The sequence below is a fragment of the Cyprinus carpio genome, chromosome B3 (assembly GCF_018340385.1).
Source record: "Cyprinus carpio isolate SPL01 chromosome B3, ASM1834038v1, whole genome shotgun sequence".
NCBI lineage: Eukaryota > Metazoa > Chordata > Actinopteri > Cypriniformes > Cyprinidae > Cyprinus > Cyprinus carpio.
This window is the reverse complement of record NC_056599.1, coordinates 42,978,094-42,985,038: the sequence shown is the minus strand read 5'-3', so window position 1 is coordinate 42,985,038 and position 6,945 is coordinate 42,978,094.

Here is a 6,945-nt window from a genome sequence, read left to right as displayed (position 1 = left end):
AATTGAGATTTTTGAGTTGGAATTTAATTACACAGACTAATACTAAAAACATTTCAGTTATGGGAACAATGGCAGTATTATCTCCCTTTTTGGCAAATTGTCATTCAGTGTAACAAACCATGGTCATTCAGCGTAACAGATATATTTATGTAAAAAAATTAAACAATATGCTTATTCTGACCTTTTTAATATACAAAAAAGAATATGTGATATGTGATCATACTAAATTGTATTTTAAATTATTTTCACTTCAAGTCAAGTCACCTCTATTTATATAGCGCTTTTAACAGCACAGATTGTGTCAAAGCACTTAACAGCATTAATTAGGAAAAATAGTGTGTCAATAATGCAAAATGACAATAGTAAACACTCAATTTTCAGTTAAAGGCAGTTCATCATTAAATTCAGTGATGTCATCATCCAGCTCGTTTCAGTTTAAATAGTATCTGTGCAATCAAGTCAACGGTATCGCTGTAAATGAAGTGTCCCCAACTAAGCAAGCCAGAGGCGACAGCGGCAAGAAACCAAAAATCCATGAGTGACAGAATGGAGAAAAAACCTTGGGAGAAACCAGGCTCAGTCGGGGAGCCAGTTCTCCTCTGACCAGACGAAACCAGCAGTTCAATTCCAGGCTGCAGCAAAGTCAGAGCCTAAAGGTTAGAGAGTTTGACTCCTAACCCTAAGGTTGTGGGTTTGAGTCTTCGGCCGACAATACCATGACTGAGGTGCCCTTGAGCAAGGCACTGAACCCCCAACTGCTCCCCGGGCGCCGCAGCATAAATGGCTGCCCACTGCTCCAGGTGTGTGTGTGTGTTCACTGTTGTGTGTGTGCACTTTGGATGGATTAAATGCAGAGCACAAATTCTGAGTATGGGTCACCATGCTTGGCTGTATGTCACGTCAGTTTTCACTTTTTTTTTTTACACTAACACGCTGTACGTGTGTGAACGGCAAGCTAACCAGCTAACAAATGCTAACGCTCTGTGTGCAATAGATAATATTGGATATATGGTGGGAATTAAATTGATATTTTATCACTTTAGACAACAGAGAGTGATAGTAGAATTAAACAGAAAAGTGAAGCTACATGGAGCTACAATCACAAACCACTCAGCAGCACACAGATAGGAACCGGAAGTCAATCAATGCATCCCAATTCATCCCCAATGCATACTTACCTACAAAAACTTGCTGACAAAATGGGTAAAACCTAGTGGTTTCAAGGACATTAGCAACTATACATTTTTAAAAATGTAAGTTAATTGGTATTTGAAGACTGCACTGTGATGCTTAAATATAGTTTTTAATGTCATTAAATGATTCATGTTTACAATATGCTTAAGATATTTTGGTATATAAATCTTTTTACACTGAATGACATTTTAGCCGGCATCTTCTGTGAATCGTAAAAAAAAATGCATGAAAGTCATTTTTTGTTCAGAAAAATGTTAAATAGGATACATTCTAATGTATGTGTTAAAAAATTAAAATTAAAGCTGTATTACTTTTTTTGATGCTTGAAACACCCTTTTTGTCTTTGACCCAATCATATCTTGAAATTTTTAGGTATTTGTATTCATCTTGGTGCAATTTATGACAATTCGCCATTAAATTCTGACCGGGAACAGCAATATTAAAAGGAGTGAGATTAGAAATAAATTATTGATTGAATTTAAAGCAGGAAGTTTTACATCATCATATTAACAAATACATTAGACAAGAATTTTGACGGTACAGCGCAAACAACAAACCAGTGATTGAAAACGAAAAAAGAAAAAGAAACAGGAAGAGATCTGGTAACAGCCTATAATTTGCTGCGTGCGCTTAGTCACAGCCAATTCAGCATCATCTTTTCTAGATTTTGGCCAAATGTAGGCTACTAAACAAAAGAAAAAATCTATCAACACTTTAAAGACATTAAAGTATTGTTAAGATATTTAAAAATGTTTGCTGCATTGTTAAAAAAAAAGCTACTTGTATAAGATTGCGTTTCGAGAGTATAAAAAAAAAAAAAAAAAAAAAAAAAACATAGGTCGAGTAGGCTCAAATCACATTTTATTATTAGCCTACATTCAGAAATAATGTAGGCTAAAATGCCGGTAAAGCAAAATGTTTACAAACATTATAAACACAGTTAGTAGTTTCTCTCCACAACAAATCTTCTAAAGTTAAGGGTATGCATTTATTATTATTATTTATTATAGGATAGGCTTTGTACTTTCATCGACGTAAAACATCAATCTTTACATCGGCTATATCAGCACAGTGAGGCGGTGGTCACGCTGAACACAACAGATTTTGTACAACAGAGCAGTGTAACTTTTTATTTATTTTACTTTATTTTATTTTGATAATGAACAGGCTGCAATGTCGCAAAAATATGTTGTGTGTGCACGAGGCACGATGGTCATACCAGCATGGTTATACAGATAGAAGCAAGACATTATTCAAAACTGTCAAGCTTTTGCAAAATAAATTAAACTCTAAAGCTGTTGCAAAATAAAGAAAACTGCTTTCTGCTGTCTTGTTTTCCTTTCCGAGAACTTTGGAATGCATCACAGTGAACAGTAAGTCAGCACTTTTCCTTCTTTTGTTTTGTTAATCTGTCAATGATTTAAGTGAAATATATTTTGTGTCTATGCCTATATTACTTTTTATGTAAGCCTATAGTTTTATTCTGTTTTCTCCGTTCACAGAAGCGCTGTAGGTGCGTGTGATCGATTGAATCCTTCTTACACTATCCTCGGATAAACTCAACGCTGGTGCATTGCTATTGCGACTTACCTATGACGAGTTCACAGCTGAGCAGGCATTTTACCCATTGGTGTCAGCGTGACATTTGCATAGGCTGTACTACTGGTATTTGTGGTTGGTTGATAGCAAATTTCAAATATTAAATGGAACGATAAAATAACGTTATTAACCGGTTAATGGCCATTTCAAGTTTTCATTCTGTTCGGAACTATAAAATGTGATTTTGTTTCTGTTTCTGTTCCTGTCAAAATTTCATAAGTTCAGAGAAGTGTTCTCTTTATGGATGAATCCCGGTTTTCACTGTACAGGGCAGAGGGCAGACAGCGTGTATGGCGTCGTGTGGGTGAACGGTTTGCTGATGTCAACGGTATGGTATGGCCAGGTGTACGTTATGGACAAACAAACACAGGTGCATATTATTGGTGGCATTTTGAATGCACAGAGATACCGTGACAAGATCCTGAGGCCCATTGTTGTGCCATTCGTCCACGACCATCACCTCATGTTGCAGCATGATAATGCATGGCCCCGTGTTGCAAGGATCTGTACACAATTCCTGGAAGCTGAAAACATCCCAGTTCTTGCATGGCCAGCATACTCACCGGACATGTCACCCATTGAGCATGTTTGGGATGCTCTGGATCGTCATATACGACAGCGTGTTCCAGTTCCTGCCAATATCCAGCAACTTCACACAGCCATTGAAGAGGAGTGGACCAACATTCCACAGGCCACAGTCAACAACCTGATCAACTCTATGCGAAGGAGATGTGTTGCACTGTGTGAGTCAAATGGTGGTCACACCAGATACTGACTGGTTTTCAGACCCCCCAATACAGTAAAACTACACATTTTAGAGTGTCCTTTTATTGTGGCCAGCCTAAGGCACACCTGTGCAATAATCATGCGGTCTAATCAGCATCTTGATATGCCACAACTGTGAGGTGGATGGATTATCTCGCCAAAGGAGAAGTGCTCACTAACACAGATTTATACAGATTTGTGAACAATATTTGAGAAAAATAGGCCTTTTGTGTACATAGAAAAAGTCTTAGATCTTTTAATTTCAGCTCATGAAAAATGGGGGCAAACAAAAAATAATGTTGTGTTTATAATTTTGTTCAGTGTAAAACCAAGACGAGACAGAGTACAGATGATACCGAGAGAAGACCAAGACCTTCAAAAAATGGTCTTAAGACCGGGCTTGAAACCACAACTGGTCTGAAGTACTAAAACATGTATATGTGTGTGTGTGTGTGTGTGTGTATATACAGGTCCTTCTCAAAAAATTAGCATATTGTGAAAAAGTTCATTATTTTCCATAATGTAATGATAAAAATTAAACTTTCATATATTTTAGATTCATTGCACACCAACTGAAATATTTCAGGTCTTTTATTGTTTTAATACTGATGATTTTGGCATACAGCTCATGAAAACCCCAAATTCCTATCTCAAAAAATTAGCATATTTCATCCGACCAATAAAAGAAAAGTGTTTTTAATACAAAAAAAAAGTCAACCTTCAAATAATTATGTTCAGTTATGCACTCAATACTTGGTCGTAGGGCTGGGCGATATATCTAACGATATAATCATGCGCATCTGGTTCCCTGATTAGCGCTAAATCGCCATCACCTGCTTTCAAATGGAGCGGCATTTAATAGACAGAGCCGTAGATCACTAACAAGCTACGCAATATCGCGTTCATTATCGCAGATGTATCGCCTTCGATAATGAACGCGATATTGCGTAGCTTGTCAGTGATCTACGGCTCTGTCTATTAAATGCCGGTCCATTTGAAAGCAGGTGATGGTGATTTAGCGCTAATCAGGGAACCAGATTTACTGACTAGATGCGCATGATTATATTGTTAGATATATCGCCCAGCCCTACTTGGTCGGGGATCCTTTTTTAGTGATTAGTTGAGCTTGGTTGTGTTGTTGGGTATATCGGCCTGTGGCACTGCTGAGGTGTTATGGAGGCCCAAGATGCTTCGATAGTGGCCTTAAGCTCATCCAGAGTGTTGGGTCTTGCGTCTCTCAACTTTCTCTTCACAATATCCCACAGATTCTCTATGGGGTTCAGGTCAGGAGAGTTGGCAGGCCAATTGAGCACAGTAATACCATGGTCAGTAAACCATTTACCAGTGGTTTTGGCACTGTGAGCAGGTGCCAGGTCGTGCTGAAAAACGAAATCTTCATCTCCATAAAGCTTTTCAGCAGATGGAAGCATGAAGTGCTCCAAAATCTCCTGATAGCTAGCTGCATTGACCCTGCCCTTGATAAAACACAGTGGACCAACACCAGCAGCTGACATGGCACCCCAGACCATCACTGACTGTGAGTACTTGACACTGGACTTCAGGCATTTTGGCATTTCCTTCTCCGCAGTCTTCCTCCAGACTCTGGCACCTTGATTTCCGAATGACATGCAAAATTTGCTTTCATCCGAAAAAAGTACTTTGGACCACTGAGCAACAGTCCAGTGCTGCTTCTCTGTAGCCCAGGTCAGGCGCTTCTGCCGCTGTTTCTGGTTCAAAAGCACACGCCTGTGCACGGTGGCTCTGGATGTTTCTACTCCAGACTCAGTCCACTGCTTCCGCAGGTCCCCCAAGGTCTGGAATCGGTCTTCTCTCCACAATCTTCCTCAGGGTCCGCGTTCACCTCTTCTCGTTGTGCAGCGTTTTTTGCCACACTTTTTCCTTCCCACAGACTTCCCACTGAGGTGCCTTGATACAGCACTCTGGGTACAGCCTATTCGTTCAGAAATTTCTTTCTGTGTCTTACCCTCTCGCTTGAGGGTGTCATTGATGGCCTTCTGGACCAGCAGTCAGGTCGGCAGTCTTACCCATGATTGCGGTTTTAAGTAATGAACCAGGCTGGGAGTTTTTAAAAGCCTCAGGAATCTTTTGCAGGTGTTTAGAGTTAATTAGTTGATTCAGATGATTAGGTTAATAGCTCGTTTAGAGAACCTTTTCATGATATGCTAATTTTTTGAGATAGGAATTTTGGGTTTTCATGAGCTGTATGCCAGATTCATCAGTATTAAAACAATAAAAGAGCAGAAATATTTCAGTTGGTGTGCAATGAATCTAAAATATAAGAAAGTTTAATTTTTATCATTACATTATGGAAAATAATGAACTTTTTCACAATATGCTAATTTTTTGAGAAAGGACCTGTGTGTATATATATATATAGTATATATATATATATATATATATATATATATATATATATATATAAAATGCGCTTTGTAACAGAAAAAAACAAATCAAATCAAAGATGAGACAAAAGATACTGTATGGGGGTTTCCTCTTAAAGTTTGGACCATGTTGGTTAATTAATTGATTTTTTTGTTTTGATAACTGAGTGATTAAAGCTATCTAAACGTTTTAATGGTGTGTTTTATTAAAATCTAAATATAATTTCCCCATAATTTTGTGGGCCAAAGTGTGAACGTTGCAGTGTGAATGTTCACTCAGGTTTGTGAACTCTCGTGAATTTTGAGGCTATATTTATGACTAAAACTCTCCACATAGATGACATATAAAACAGTATTCTCCTGAGTGAGTCCTTATGTGGTAATTAAAGTAGTGTCGATGAGTAAAACTCTTTCCAGACTGACAACATATGAACGGTTTTCTCCAGTGTTAATGGTCATGTGGTATCTACGGCTAAGTTCTTTCACAAAGCTCTTTCCACATAGATCACATGTGAACAGCTTCTCTCCTGTGCAACTTCTCATGTGGACTGCAAGGTATCTTTTTTAAATGAAATTCTTTCCACACTGTTGGCAGGTGTAAGGCTTCCCTCCAGTGTGAACTCTAATGTGAATTTTAATGTTTTCATTGGTAGTAGGGCTGCACGATTAATCGAACACAATTAATTTCCCTGTTGTGTGAATTTTGTTGTTAATTTTGGTTTTTTGATTGGTAGTAGGTCTGCATGATTTGTTTTCAGGTGGAGCAGCATTTACTACACAGAGCCATAGTTCACTGACAAGCTAAGCAAAATCGCATTCATAATCGCAGACGATTTAATCGTGCGATTATGAACTCAAAGAAATTGTTCGCGATAATGAAAGTTGGTGGCGTAGCTTGTTAGTGAACTATGGCTCTGTGTAGTAAATGCTGCTTTATCTAAAAGAAAAAAAGTGAAAATACCACATTTAATAACATGTTTTTACT